Raw genomic sequence first — 16465 nt, forward strand, 5'->3', positions numbered from 1 at the left:
CTAAGAACACAAGCAAGTGAGATTTGAGCCTAATGGTGTGGTTACAGCTTATAACCACTTATTTTCCCTTCTTGTGTGCATTATTCTCTTTCTATGATTACAATCTTTGATTTGTTTAATTGTTTATGTCCATTATTTTGTGTATTCATGCATTTATATGATTGAGGCCATTGTTTTATTAGCTCACTTACCCAAATAGCCTTAACTTTTATCTTCAATTGTTAGCAAATTTGAGCCTACGATTAACCCACTTATTCTCTAGTTTTAGCACACTACAAGCCTTAAAGCGGAAAACAATAAAAGTCCTTATTTGGATCTTTGATTAGCTTAGGCTAGTGTGTGTGTATCATTCAAGTGTGGGAAAACTTAGGACATTGGGAGAATAAAGAGTAGTTTTGTAATTTTCATTGTAAATATTGGGAATTGGGTACATGCTCATGTATTGATAAAATGTATAGACCTTATGCATTGATGTTCTTGTATATAGTTCGAAAAAAAAAAAAGAAATAGAAAAAGAAACAAAAAGAAGAGCATGGAAAAGAAAAAAAATAGAAAAAGAAAGAAACAAAGAAAAAGAAAGAAATAAAAGGGGACAAAATGCCCCAAAGCAAAGCTCAATAAGGGTTAATGCATAAGTGTTGTGAAATAAAAAAGAATGCATGAGTATGTGAAAAAGTGAGAAAAATGGGTAGTTAGGTTAGCTTTGAAATTGTAAAGGATGTCATAGGTTAGGTGGGAAGTTTAAGCTTATCAAAGATTCAAATTTCAAGCTCACTTGACCAAATATGCATCCTTACCTTGACCCTAGCCCCATTACAACCTAAAGAAAAGACCTCATGATACTTGTATGCATGCATGAAATATATGTTGATTGTTAGAAGAAAAACAAATCTTAAAAAGCATGATTAGGGGAGAATTGAAAGAATCGACCCTACACACTTGAGCGACTAGAGTGCAAACACTTCCGGTGAGGGTTCGATGCTCAATTCCCTGATTCCCGGCTTTCGTGAGCGTTCTTCTTGCAAGTCTACTTGAACATCATTTTTATGCTTGAATTGGTTGGATTCATGAATTTTTATATGATCTTAGCCCTACTTGTGCATGTATGTCTTAGAGATTGATTTACTTTTAACCAAGTAGGTAGAATCATTTCGCATTTAGCTGCATTTATATAGTTTAGGTTGCATTTAGATTAGTTCACATTGAATAAATGTTGATACCCTTTGCTTTCTCTTGGTTTAAGCATGAGGACATGCTTGGTTTAAGTGTGGGGAGGTTGATAAACTCCATTTGTAGGGTTTATCTTGTGCCTAATTTAGGAGATTTTATGATCTTTTACCCACATTTATCCAATAAAATAGCATGGTTTCATGATTGTCTCCTAATTTGTGCTTAAGTGTGAAAACATGCTTTCTACGTCTTTAATTAGCTAAATTCAATTCACCTTTGATTCTACTAGATGCCTTGATTTGTTTGTTAAGTGATTTCAGGTTGAAAAGACTATGAAGGATCAAAGGAGTAAAGAGGAAAGCATGCAAAATGGAGAACACATGGAAAAAGCCAAAGAATTGGATATGTCCATCCACGCCCACGCGCATTGTATGCGCACGCGTTGATCGCGAAACCGCAAGGGACGCGCACGCACGCCGTGCGCGTACGCGTCAATGGCCGCACATGATTTTTTAATAGAAAATGTGATCAGCGATTTCTGAGAGCTGTGGGGCCCAGTTCACAACCAATTTTGGTGCCAAGATGCATTTAAAAGACCAAGGATTGAAGGGAATTAACAAGTTAGTCTCATTTACACACATTAGGCTTAGTTTAGAGTAGTTTTAGAGAGAGAAGCTCTCACTTCTCTCTATAATTAGGATTAGGTTAGTTCTTAGATCTAGGTTTAATTCATGCTTTTATCTTCTTCTACGTCTCAATTCTTTGTTGTTGCAATCATGATTCCTCTATTCTTTTGTTGTAATTTCCTTTATGTTGTTCTTTTATTTTGTTGTAGATCTACTTTTGTTTCTTTTCTTCTCTTTCAATTTAATTAGAGGTAATTCATAATAATTGTGATCATTTTGACTGTTGTTATTGATTTTTTACAATAATTGTTGTTAGATTTTATTGTTGTTATCCATTTACTATGCTTTTCTTTAGTGCCTTCAAATTGTTTGATGAAATGCTTGGTTGGATTTTAGTGTAGATTTTATTCCTCTTGGCCTAGGTGGAGTAATTAGTGACGCTTGAGTTATTTAATTCCTTTGTTGATTGACAATTAGAAGTTGCTAATTGATTTGGATATCACTAAAGCTAGTCTTTCCCTTGGGAGTTGGCTAGGACTTGTGGAATCAAGTTAATTCATCCACTTGACTTTCCTCTATGGTTAGAGGTTAACGAAGTGGTAACAATGGACAATTGTGGTCACAATTGAGGAGGATAACTAGGATAAGACTTCTAGTTCTCATATTTTTCCAAGAGCTTTTTTAGTTGTTTGTTTATTTTCATTGCCATTTATGTTTCATGTCTCTTATCCCAAAAACCACCAAAACATACTTCATAACCAATAACAAGACACTTTATTGCAATTCCTAGGGAGAACGACCCAAGGTTCAATACTTCGGTTTATAAATTTAGGGGTTTGTACTAGTGACAAACAAATTTTTGTATGAAAGAATTGTTGTTTGGTTTAGAAACTATATTGCAATGAGCTTTCATTTGTGAATTCTAAACCACACAAGAATCCTCTCATCAAAATGGTGCCGTTGCCGGGGAATTGCAATGGTGTTGTGTTATTGGTTATTGTATATATGTGAATAGTGTAAATAGGTTTGTCTCTTGCTTGTTTACTAGTTTTTGTTAGTTTTATTTTGCTTTGCTACTATGAATTCTCACTTTGGCTATGAGTTTTGTTCTAATTGTGTTGTAGGAAATGTGAACTTCAATGATGACACTCATTATGGATGGAACCAACAAAGATGGGAGGAGCCTCAAGGAATTGATCACTCCTATTGGCAACAACCTCCGGACACTTATAGGTATAATTCACATCCTAGTGCATGTCATTTCAATGGCTATGGTGACTCTTTTTATGACAATCAAGTACCACCACCATATGGTTATGAACCTTATCCTCAACATGACCCTCAACCATACTCACAAGCCTTTCCATACCAAACATCCCCCTATAATCTATATCCATCATATGACCAATCACCCATACCAAATTCTTATGACCATTATGAGCAAGAACCTTTAGAACCACCACAATTCCATTGTGACTACTATCATGAACCACCTCAATACTCACCATCTCCACACCCTTACCAAGAAGAACCACCTTTCTACTATGAACCCTTTCTCCAAAATAATGAACATTTCCATTCACCCCAAGCCCCACTAGATGATTCTCTTACCTTGCTACTTCAAGGCCAAGTGGATATGCAAAGGAACACCCTAGAGTTTGTGACTAATTTGACTAAGGTAGTGCACACTTTAGCCTACCAATGTTTGAATACTCAAGGTGCTTCCGTGGCCACATGTGAAGAGCAAAGTGTGAAAGAGAGATTGGAAAATCTGGTGAAGAAGGAAGAGTTGAACTTTGTGTTGGAACAATTGGAGACGCCTAGGGTACTTGAAGAAAGGGAAGAAGTGGTTGAAGATCTAGGAGATGCGGAACCACCATGTGAATCCCAACAACCTCCGGAGCATATCAAAATTGAAGAATATGAAAAGGTTGATCAGGAGATGGATTTAATCATCAATGAGTTTTTATCAAAAATGGAATCCTCTCCTTTGGGACATGAAAATGAAGCTAGTGAAGACAACTCCATACGAAGTGCTACTGATAACCTTGTTGAAGACTCCCTCAATGAGTGTAACGTTGAGGCGAAAGAAGATCTCACACAACCTCCCAAGTTTGATTCGATTGATGATGAGAGGGAATTGGAAGAGGTCAACAAACAAGAAGAAATTGAAAGGAGTTGTCAAGAGGTGGAAATATCCAAAGAAGAGCATAAGGATGTCGACCTTGCATTGTCTAAGTGTGGGCAGGCTTACCTCCCCAAGTCACCATCCAACGTGACATTCAAGCGGGTAAAATTCTTATCATCAAACTTTACTTTCTCACATGAATATGGAATGATTGAAACGGATGTACAACTTAGAGCTCTTTGTAGAATCAAGAGTAAAAGAGAGTTGTGTAGTGGATAGAAGTTAGGGATTAGGCTCATCAAGGTTTAAAGCATAGGGGCCATGATTGGAAGAATGGTACTTTGTGTTGGTCTAGGAGGAAGACTTGCTATGCTCAAGAGAATTCTATATATCAACCACCCGGATGGAAGAATCATGACAATCAACTAGAAGATGGGTGTGAGAACAAGATATGGGATCCCGGATCGAAGCATGTAGACCAACTATGGGAGCTCATATCTTGGATAGAACTTTGCCCAAGCATGGTGAATTTGGTTGGAACTTCTGTTAACCATTTGAAGAACAATGATCCTTGGAGATTCAAGGATGAGTACAAGCATAAGCCACCATGACAAAGAGCTTCCCAAATGTCCAACTTAAGGACTTAAACTAAAAGTGCTAGGTGGGAGACACCCCACCATGGTAAACTCTTTCCACACTCTTGTAGATTTGACGAATAAGTGATTTGAGTTTCTATTGTGGGTAGTTTTTTTTCTTTTCATGTAGTTTTGTCTTAATATCTTGGTTGTTAGTTGCTTAAAGTGCAAGTTATGTTTGTTTGCACTTGAAACTTTTTGTTAAATTTGCATTTTAGTTGATCTTGAGTTGTAGGTAGTGTTGGGAAGATTTTTGGTTGTTTATAGTATTTCTTAAAAAAAAAAGAGGGTCAAGGACGCGTACGCACGCTGTGCGCGTGCGCGACCATCCGCGCGCATATGGAGGCCCATTCTCTTTCGAGAGAGTTGGGTCAATCGTGCGCCAGCACTGGGCCAATGGCACAATCACGTGTACGCGTGCGCGCACCGCGAGCATATGCGTCAATATACACAATTTTGCGATGCGCGCGGCCGCGCACATGCCGTGTGCGCGCGGATCCACAGACGCAATTTCCAGGCCATGGACCCGAGAGTTGCGCGAACCTTGGGCCAACATCGTGCCACTAGCAAAAACACCTGTACGCGTGCGCGCACCTGGCGTGTTTGCGCCCTTCGGCCAATATGCACATCGGCACGTAAGCGTGCATGACGCGTCCCCGCCGGTAAAAAAAAAGAGTTTTTTTCCCTTCTTCCATTTTCTTTTGTTTATCGCATTCATCTACTTCTATTCTTTACATTTTCATTTTATTTTTATAACCTATTTTTACTTTATTTTTTCTGAGTTTCCCTTTTTAATAATGGTGTTTCATTTTTCTACTCAATTATTGAGAACTTCTTGCATTATTTTGGTGCCTCTTAACTTGTTTGATATTGCTGGGTGATGAAACTTTAAACCAATGCTTCATTTTGTATGACTTTTATGTCTTTGTGCATTGATATGATCTCATATTGTCTTTCATGACCTACTTTTTCTTATTTGCACTTGATGCTCCTAGGTGTTCTTCATGCTTTAACTTTGTTCTTGCATCGAGTATTAGTTGATACGCCCTTTTCCTATATTGCTCTCTCACTTACATGCGTAGCTAACATGTAGTGAGAACCCTACTCTTACTTGGCACTAGCCCCGCCTATGTTCTACTTGCTTTGATATCTTTGTTGTAGGTTTAATTTTCTTTCTTTTTCTCTCCTTTTAGGTTGGCCACCAAGAAGGAAGAAAAGGAAGAGTTTCTAAATGGGGCGACAACCAAGTCATCTGCACGACCCTTTGAAGAAGCTCATCAATTGTTTCAATGCATCCACATTGCTCTTCTTTGCATGCACTGAAGAAGGTGCAATCTTCAAGTGTGAGGAGGTCGTTCGACCGATCTCCATGGGTAACAATTTCTTTCTTTCAACACCAATTCTTGATTTCCTTTGCTAGTTAGTTGTTGCATTGCATGATAGGTTGCATGTTAATTTGCACATATTTTTACCACTTCTTTCCTATTAGGACTACTTGGTTAGAGTGATGATTTCTTTTCCAAGAAACTGTTTTAGGGCATCCTACCAATTTGGAAAAATTTTTGTTGCACTTGCTTGAAAGAATTTATTTTGGGTCATGTTTTTGAGCTAAGAACGCAAGCAAGTGAGATTTGAGCCTAATGGTGTGGTTACCGCTTATAACCACTTATTTTCCTTTCTTGTGTGCATTATTCTCTTTCTATGATTGCAATCTTTGATTTGTTTAATTCTTTATGTCCATTATTTTGTGTATTCATGCATTTATATGATTGAGGCCATTGTTTCATTAGCTAACTTACCCAAATAGCCTTATCTTTTATCTTCCATTGTTAGCAAATTTGAGCCTACGATTAACCCACTTATTCTCTAGTTTTAGCACACTACAAGCCTTAAAGCGAAAAACAATAAAAGTCCTTATTTTGATATTTGATTAGCTTAGGCTAGTGTGTGTGTATCATTCAAGTATGGGAAAACTTGGGACATTGGGAAAATAAAGAGTAGTTTTGTAATTTTCGTTGTAAATATTGGGAATTGGGTACGTGCTCATGTATTGATAAAATGTATAGACCTTATGCATTGATGTTCTTGTATATAGTTTGGAAAACAAAAGAAATAGAAAAAGAAACAAATAGAAGAGCATGGAAAAGAAAAAAAATAGAAAAAGAAAGAAACAAAGAAAAAGAAAGAAATAAAAGGGGACAAAATGCCCCAAAGCAAAGCTCAATAAGGGTCAATGCATAAGTGTTGTGAAATAAAAGAGAATGCATGAGTATGTGAAAAAGTGAGAAAAATGGGTAGTTATGTTAGCTTTGAAATTGTATAGGATGTCATAGGTTAAGTGGGAAGTTTAAGCTTATCAAAGATTCAAATTTCAAGCTCACTTGACCAAATATGCATCCTTACCTTGACCCTAGCCCCATTACAACCTAAAGAAAAGACCTCATGATACTTGTATGCATGCATGAAATATATGTTGATTGTTAGAAGAAAAACAAATCTTAAAAAGCATGATTAGGGGAGAATTGAAAGAATCGACCCTACACACTTGAGCGACTAGAGTGCAAACACTTCCGGTGAGGGTTCGATGCTCAATTCCCTGATTCCCGGCTTTCGTGAGCGTTCTTCTTGCAAGTCTACTTGAACATAATTTTTATGCTTGAATTGGTAGGATTCATGAATCGTTATATGATCTTAGCCCTACTTGTGCATGTATGTCTTAGAGATTGATTTACTTTTAACCAAGTAGGTAGAATCATTTTGCATTTAGTTGCATTCATATAGTTTAGGTTGCATTTAGATTAGTTCACATTGAATAAATGTTGATACCCTTTGCTTTCTCTTGGTTTAAGCATGAGGACATGCTTGGTTTAAGTGTGGGGAGGTTGATAAACCCCATTTGTAGGGTTTATCTTGTGCCTAATTTAGGAGATTTTATGACCTTTTACCCACATTTATCCAATAAAATAGCATGGTTTCATGATTGTCTCCTAATTTGCGCTTAAGTGTGAAAACATGCTTTCTACATCTTTAATTAGCTAAATTCAATTCACCTTTGATTCCACTGGATGCCTTGATTTGTTTGTTAAGTGATTTCAGGTTGAAAAGACTAGGAAGGATCAAAGGAGTGAAGAGGAAAGCATGCAAAATGGAGAACACATGAAAAAAGCCAAAGAATTGGATATGTCCATCCACGCACACGCGCACTGTATGCGCACGCGTTGATCGCGAAACCGCGAGGGCGTGTGCGCGTCAATGGCCGCACATGATTTTTTAATAGAAAATGTGATCAGCGATTTCCGAGAGATGTGGGGCCCAGTTCACAACCAATTTTGGCGCCAAGATGAATTTAAAGGACCAAGGATTGAAGGGAATTAACAAGTTAGTCTCATTTACACACATTAGGCTTAGTTTAGAGTAGTTTTAGAGAGAGAAGCTCTCACTTCTCTCTAGAATTAGGATTAGGTTAATTTTTAGATCTTGGTTTAATTCATGCTTTTATCTTCTTCTACTTCTCAATTCTTTGTTGTTGCAATCATGATTCCTCTATTCTTTTGTTGTAATTTCCATTATATTGTTCTAATACTTTGTTGTAGATCTACTTTTGTTTCTTCTCTTCTCTTTCAATTCAATTAGAGGTAATTCATAATAATTGTGTTCATTTTGATTGTTGTTATTGATTTCTTACAATGATTGTTGTTAGATTTTATTGTTGTTATCCATTTACTATGCTTTTCTTTAGTGCCTTCTAAGTGTTTGATGAAATGATTGGTTGGATTTTAGTGTAGATTTTATTCCTCTTGGCCTAGGTGGAGTAATTATTGACACTTGAGTTATCTAATTCCTTTCTTGATTGAGAATTAGAAGTTGTTAATTGATTTGGATATCACTAAAGCTAGTCTTTCCCTTGGGAGTTAGCTAGGACTTGTGGAATCAAGTTAATTCGTCCACTTGACTTTCCTCCATGGTTAGAGTTTAACGAAGTGGTAGCAATGGACAATTGTGGTCACAATTGAAGAGGATAACTAGGATAGGACTTTTAGTTCTCATATCTTGCCAAGAGCTTTTTTAGTTGTTAGTTTATTTTCATTGCCATTTACATTTCATGTCTTTTACCCCAAAACTCCCAAAACATACTTCACAACCAATAACAAGACACTGTATTGGAATTTCTAGGGAGAACGACCCGAGGTTCAATACTTCGGTTTATAAATTTAGGGGTTTTTACTAGTGACAAACAAATTTTTGTATGAAAGGATTGTTGTTTAGTTTAGAAACTATATTGCAACGAGATTTGATTTGTGAATTCTAGACCGTCAAAAGTCCTCTCATCAATGTTCTGTATGCCCACAGAGCATCGTCAAGCTTTCTAGCCCAATCCTTTCTAGAGGTACTTATTGTCCTCTTTAGGATTCACTTTTTTTAGTTCTCTATTTGAGACTTCAGCTTGCCCGTTGGTTTGGAGATGATACGATGTTGCTACTTTAAGGCGAACTCCGTAACGGCTTAAGACAGAATCCAGCTGTCTGTTGCAGAAATGAGTACCTCCATCACTGATTAGTGTCCTAGGGACACTAAATCTGCTGAAGGTGTTCTTCTGGAGGAACTTCATTACTACTCTTATGTCATTAGTGGGTGTTGCTATTGCTTCAGCCCATTTAGACACATAATCTACTACCACAAGGATGTAGATGTTTGAGTATGAAGGCGGAATGGTCCCATGAAATCTATGCCCCATATATTAAACAACTCAATCTCTAGGATTCCTTGTTGAGGCATGCTGTGACCATGAGGAAGATTGCCAACCCTTTGGCAATTATCACAGTTACGGACGAACTCTCTAGAATCCTTAAAGAAAGTAGGCCAGTAAAAGCCACTTTGGAGAACCTTGGTGGTTGTCCGCTCACCTCCAAAGTGTCCTCCATAGTCATAGCCATGGCAATGCCATAGAATTTTTTGTGCCTCTTTTTTAGACACACGGCATCAGATTATTCGATCCGAGCATCTCTTAAAGAGATACGGCTCATCCCATAGGTAATATTTTGCATCATGCATAAGTCTCCGGGCTTACTGCCTAGAAAATTCCTTGGGAATGAACCTTATAGCCTTGTAATTTGCAATGTCTAAAAACCAAGGTACTATTCAGATGGCATAGAGTTGCTCATCTGAAAGGATTTAGATATGTCAATGGAGGGAGAAGAAGTCCCTACTACTGGCTCAATCCGGGACAAGTGATCAGCCACCTGATTTTCTGTCCTTTTTCTATCTCTAATTTTTATATCAAACTCCTGTAGGAGTAATACCCATCTTATAAGTCTGGGTTTAGAATCCTGCTTAGTGAGTAGATACTTTAGAGCAGCATGGTCAGTATAAATAATGACCTTAGATCCTACTAGGTAGGATCTAAACTTGTGAATGGCAAAAACCACTGCAAGTGGCTCCTTTTCTGTAGTAGTGTAGTTTTTCTACGCATCATTTAATATGCGACTAGCATAATAAATGACATGCAGAAGCTTGTCATGTCTCTGCCCTAGGACTGCGCCAATTGCATGATCACTGGCATCACACATTAGCTTAAATGGTAAATTTGATAGACAAGATTAGGGTCGGTCTAGATTTTATCAACAAAGATCATGTCATAGTATAGTCCTAGACCAACATGTAATCCTACCAATCAAATTATAGAATTATTGTTGTCACAAAGTTCAACCCCAATATAAAGCAACCAACAGTATTGGTCTCAGGTCATTGATAAACCCCAATTTTGTGATTTATCTTGTATTGAATTTAGGGTATTTTATTAACTTTTCTCACATTTATTCAATGAAATAGCATGGTTTTGTGAATTGCTCCTAATTTGTGCTTAAGAGTAAAAACATGCTTTTTAGGCCTTTAAATTGCTAATTTTAGTTAACTTTAATTCCATTCGACACCTTGATATGTTATTGAGTGATTTCAGGTTTAGAAGGTAAAGATTGGATTGAAGGAATGAAAGATTGGATTGAAGGAATGAAGAACAAGCATGTGAAAATAGAGAACTCATAAGAAATGAAAGAATTGCTAAGCTGTCAATACTGACCTCTTCATACTAAAACGATCTTAACTTGAGTTATAGAGGCCCAAATGAGGCGGTTTTCAGTTGTGTTGGAAAGCAAACATCTAGAGCTTCAAAATGATATGCAATTATCCATAGTTTCTAGGACGTTTGGTGATGCGTATGTGTCGTTCCACGCACACGCATCACAGGATCAGCGTGGGCCATTTTAAGTAACTCGTGACCAGCGATTTCTAGCTCATTTTGGGCCCAAATCAAACTCATTTCTGATGCTTTTGAACCCAAGGATGGCAAGGAATTGGGGGGGTAGAACCATAGTATAATTTCCATCATATTTTAGGTAGAATTATAGAGAGAGAAGCTCTCCCTTCTCTCTAGAATTTAGGGTAGTTTAGGTTTAATTCTCTTAGATCCAACTTCCAATTTTTGTTTTGATTTAGTTTTCGCTTCCAATTTCTTGTTGTTATATTTTTGTTCTTATAGTTCTTGTTGTTAATTTCCTTATTTTGCCATTTTATGATTAATTCACTCTTGTTGATTTTAATTTCCTTTTAATGCAATTTCATGTTTCCATATCTTTTTATGTTTAGCTTAGTTGCTATTATTGATTTCTTGCCTATGCTAGTTATAGTTTTCATTAACTCTTGCATTTTGTAATATTTACTTTTATTGCACACTAGGTGTTTGATAGAATGTTTTCATTAATTTTTGGGTAGTTTTCTTTACTCTTGGCCTAGGATAAGGGAATTGAGTGACCTTAAGTCATTAAGTCTCAATGAATTGGTGATTTGAGAACCCTTAATGGTCAATTTGATAACCATTGACTCTAGCCCACTACTAAGTCAATTACTAGCTAGGTTACGACTTTTGGATTGATGCTGATCAAGCCTATTTGACGTAATTAATGCTTTGAGGTAGATATTGTACTTACTTCAAGCATAGAGGTAGACATAATGGGTTAGTCCCTCATAATTTTCAATATATGGTTTGTACACGAGGATGGTGGTCTCAATTACTTATGTCTAGCTAAGAGTTCTTTCCTTTATTTTATTAATTCTTGTCATTTACTTTATTGCTTTTATATTTTCTTGCCAATTACAAATCAAACCCCCTTCCATCTTCATAGCCAATAATTTAGAACTTCATTGCAATTTCTTGTGAGATGACCCGAGGTTTAAATACTTCGGTTAATTTTCATTGGGGTTTGTACTTGTGACAACAAAAAATCTTTAAAATTTGATTTGAGCATTACTAGTCGGTTGGGAACTATACTTGCAACGAAGTTATTTCCTCTAACCGAGAAGAAATTCTTAGCCGACGGTTTTGCTCTTTCAAATTTTTGGCGCCGTTGCCGAAGAGTTGCAATGGTGTTATTTTATTAGCTATTGTGAATATGTGAATATGTTTGCCTTTTGCTTTTTTGTTAGTTTTTGTTAGGTTTAGGACTTGTTGATTATTTTTGTAAGCCTTTGTTTTTATTTGCCATCATGATTTTTCACCCTTTTGGCTATGAGTGTGGTTTCAACTATGTTGTAGGAAATGAAAGCTTCAATGAGGATGTGCATCAAGGATTTGGGAATCAAAGATGAGAGGAGCCTCAAGCTTATGGACAACCTTCTTGGCAACAACCTCCTCCGGTTTCTTATGGGTATAATCCAACTCCTAATGCATACCAATTTAATGTATATTGTGGCCCTCATTGTGATTGTCAACCATAACCACCACATACATATGACCCCTTCCCTCAACATAGCCTTCAACAACCATACTCACAAGCCCCAAACCACCAAACACCTCCATATGACCCTAATCCTTACCCACCATACGAACCACCTTGTGAACCATATGAACCATATATAGAACCATCCCAATTCCATCACTAATACCCTCAAGAACCACCATCTCTTGAATTTTGCTAGAAAGCTTTCGATCTTAATTCAATTAGATAGTTGTCTTGAGCGAGAAGCTATCCATAATAGGAATTCTTCGGATCCTTGAGAGAGGAATGAAGAATTCATGCTAGAATTGCTTTCTCACATTGGATTGGATTGGGGGATGGATGGATATTTTGTCATTAAATCCTACCAATACTTTGATCTATGAATTTGTGTGGTATAATCAGTGACCGAACTTCAACTCTTCCCATGAGTAATTAAATCAAGACATTGGGCAATTGTTCATGCTTAGAGAGATTGGTGAGCCAAGACATTGGGATCCAATCATCTAAGATTGCCAAGCAATGTCAATGAATGCATTGATTGAGGAAGAGATAAAAGTGATTTGATCCGGAGAGTTCAGTATCTCCCAAAACCCAATGATCCCCATCTCTGATCTTCCCATTCTTTTACATTCTGCTCTTTAATTTCATGCTTAATCCCCATTCCCATTTAATTTCTTGCAATTTAATTTTTGTCATTTAATTTCTTACAATTTATGTTTTTCGGCAATTTTACTTTCTGCAATCTTAATTGAATTCTGATTTTGCTCAACTAGAACAATTCTCCAATTAACATTGATCAACCAACCAATACCTGTGGGATTCGACCTCATTCTACAGTGAGTTTTTACTTGACGACAATCCGGTGCACTTGCCGGTAGGAAATTGTTGAGAGACAGTTTTCGAGTGAATCAAGTTTATGGCGCCATTGCCGGAGATTGATTTTGTATTGACAATGATTAAATTGAAGGATAACTAGATTGAGCACTTTCCAACTTTTAATTTCAGCTGTTCATTTACGTTCTCTCCAACTTTTAGTTGATTCTCTTTACTTTTTCTTTATTTCTTTACTTACCCGCAGAATTAATCCACTAACTCATTAACTGTTTGTTAAATTGCTCTAACCAAGCTAACTATACTCTGTTTTAGTGGACTATGCATTTGCTGTTACTGGTATTTGTTCATTGTATGACAGGTAGAAGAGAGGTCTCATCCTCTTTTGACAGTGAACCGGAAAAAATCTTCCTGAGATTAAGGAGGGAAGCTAGAGAAAAAAGGGTTGTTGGTGCAGAGGAAGATGAGGAAGATTTAGAAATAACAATGGACGATGATATGGAAAACCATCATGAAAGAGAAGTGAACAATCATGCCAGAGGAGGTGTGATAAACCCCCTTTGTAGGGTTTATCTTGTGCTTAATTTAGGTGATTTTATAACCTTTTACCCACATTTATCCAATGAAATAGCATGGTTTCATGATTATCTCTTAATTTGTGCTTAAATGTGAAATCATGCTGTTAGACCTTTAATTTGATAATTTTGATTCACCTTTGATTCCACTAGATGCCTTGATGTGTTTGCTAGTGATTTCAGGTTGAAAAAGCTAGGAATGAATCAAAGGAATGAAGAGGGAAGCATGCAAAGTGGAGAACACATGAAAAAGCCAAAGATTTGGAAAAAGAGCATGGATGCGCGCGCGTACTATGCGCCTATACACGAATTGCAAAATTCTCCAGGGATGCGTACGCGCGCTGTGCGCGTACGCGCCGAAGGCTGCACATGATTTTTAAAGAAGAACTCGTGCCTGGCAATTTTGGAGGGTTTTTGGCCCCACATGGAGCTGTGTTTTTGGCGGGAAAAGCTTTAAAAGACATAAGATTGAAGGGGAACACATGATTTCACACCATAACACACATTAGGATTAGTTTAGAGTTAGTTTTAGAGAGAGAAGCTCTCACTTCTCTCTAGAATTAGGATTAGGATTAGGTTTATTTCTTAGATCTAGGTTTTAATTCATGCTTTCATCTTCTACCTTTCAATTCCTTGTTGTTACATTCATCACTCTTCTATTCTTTTGTTGTAATTTCTTCTGTTTTGTTTCTATGATTTGTTGTAGATCTACTCTTTTTCCTTCTATTCTCTTTCAATTCAATTTGAGGTATTTCGTAATAATTGTGTTTCTTTTGATTGTTGTTGATTAATTCATTGCAATAATTGTTGTTAGATTCTATTCTTGTTGTCAATTTACTATGCTTTTCTGTTATGCCTTCCAAGTGTTTGATGAAATGCTTGGTTGGATTTTAGTATAGATTTTTCTCCTCTTGGCTTTGGTAGAGTAATTAGTGACTCTTGAATTATCTAATTCCCTTGTTGATTGAAAATTAGAAGTTGCTAATTGATTTGGATACCACTAAAGCTAGTCTTTCCCTTGGGAGTTGGCTAGGACCTGTGGAATCAAGTTGATTCATCCACTTAAATTTCCTCCATGGTTAGAGGTTAACTAAGTGGTAGCAATGGACAATTCTTATCACAATGGAGGAGGATAATGAGGATAGGACTTCCAATTCTCATAACCTTGCCAAGAGCTTTCATAGTTGTTAGTTTACTTTCTTTGCCATTTATATTTCTGGTCAAAAATCTAAAACACCCCAAACATACCTCATAACAAATAACAAGAGACTTTTTTGTAATTCTTAGGGAGAACGACCCGATGATTAAATACTTCGGTTTATAATTTTAGGGATTTGTTTTAGTGACAAACAAATTTTTGTATAAAAGGATTAGTGTTGGTTTAGAAACTATATTACAACGAGAATCCAGTTGTGAATTCTAAACCGTCAATTTTCTGGATCATCAAGGTGCAGCTAACCAAGCTGGACAGGAGAGGAGAGTTCTAGGCTCCTACATCAATCCAAACCCAGGAAACTGTGGTAGCAGCATTCGAAAGCCAACTATCCAGGCCAACAATTTCAAATTGAAGCCACAGCTCATCGCACTAGTTCAAAACAATTATTCTTTTAGAGGAAGTGCCTAGGAAGACCCTAATTAGCATCTCACTAAATTCCTAAGGATCTGTGACACAGTGAAATCAAATGGAGTTCATCCTGATGCTTACAGGCTGCTTTTACTCCCTTTCTCTCTAAGGGATAAAGCGTCCAAGTGGCTAGAGTCATTTCCGAAGGAGAGCCTCACAACTTGGGAAGATGTAGTTAACAAATTCTTGGCAAGGTTCTATCCTCCACAAAGAGTCAATAGGCTGAGAGCCGAGGTTCAAACATTCAGAGAGCAGGATGGTGAAACCTTGTATGAAGCATGGGAAAGATTCAAGGATTTGACAGGGAGATGTCCCCCTTATATGTTTAATGAGTGGGTACAATTGCATATCTTTTATGAAGGACTTTCTTATGAATCCAAGAAGGCTGTAGACCACTCATCTCGAGGATCACTCAACAAGAAGAAGACCATTGAGGAAGCCATCGATGTCATTGAAACAGTGGCTGAAAATGAGTACTTTTATACCTCTGAGAGAAGTAACAACAGAGGAGTCATGGAGTTAAACAACATGGATGCAATTCTGGCTCAGAATAAGATGATTGCCAAGCAATTGGTAGATCTCACAAAGAAGATGGAAGCAAGCCAAGTAGTAGCAATCGACACCCAACCGTCAGCACCAGAAGAGCCAAACACTGAAGAAGAAGAAGTCAACTACATTGAGCATTCTACAAGACAAGAGCATGACCCTTATTCCAAAACTTACAATCCTGGTTGGAAGAACCACCCAAACTTTGGGTGGGGAAACCAACAAAATCAAAACCAAAACTACAAACCTCACAATCCAAACCATTATAATAACTCCACTCATCAACACTCAAACTAAAGACCATATCAGCCTCAACACCCCACTTCCAATTCACCATCTGATGATGACCGATTCTCCAAGATCGAAGCTATGCTTGAAAACCGCTGTAGTGAGTCTGAAGATAAGAAAACATTCAAAGAGGAAGTCAGGACGAGCATGAAAAGTTGAGGAGAAACTATCAAGTAGCTTGAGGCGCAAGTGGGATAACTATCGCAACAGATTCCAAAGTCCACGGATGGCTTTCCAAGTGACACTGAGAAGAATCCAAGAGGAGGAACA

General features: G+C 37.2%; 1 non-coding gene across 1 annotated transcript; it reads right to left on the minus strand.

The window, feature by feature from the left end:
• Positions 1-15580: 15580 nt before the first annotated feature.
• Positions 15581-15687, minus strand: LOC112753765 (small nucleolar RNA R71). Its single transcript, XR_003178133.1, has one exon. It is a non-coding gene; the product is annotated as a small nucleolar RNA R71 (small nucleolar RNA).
• Between the last annotated feature and the right edge of the window lie 778 nt (positions 15688-16465).

Source organism: Arachis hypogaea, chromosome 15, assembly GCF_003086295.3.
Source record: "Arachis hypogaea cultivar Tifrunner chromosome 15, arahy.Tifrunner.gnm2.J5K5, whole genome shotgun sequence".
Taxonomy (NCBI): Eukaryota; Viridiplantae; Streptophyta; class Magnoliopsida; order Fabales; family Fabaceae; genus Arachis; species Arachis hypogaea.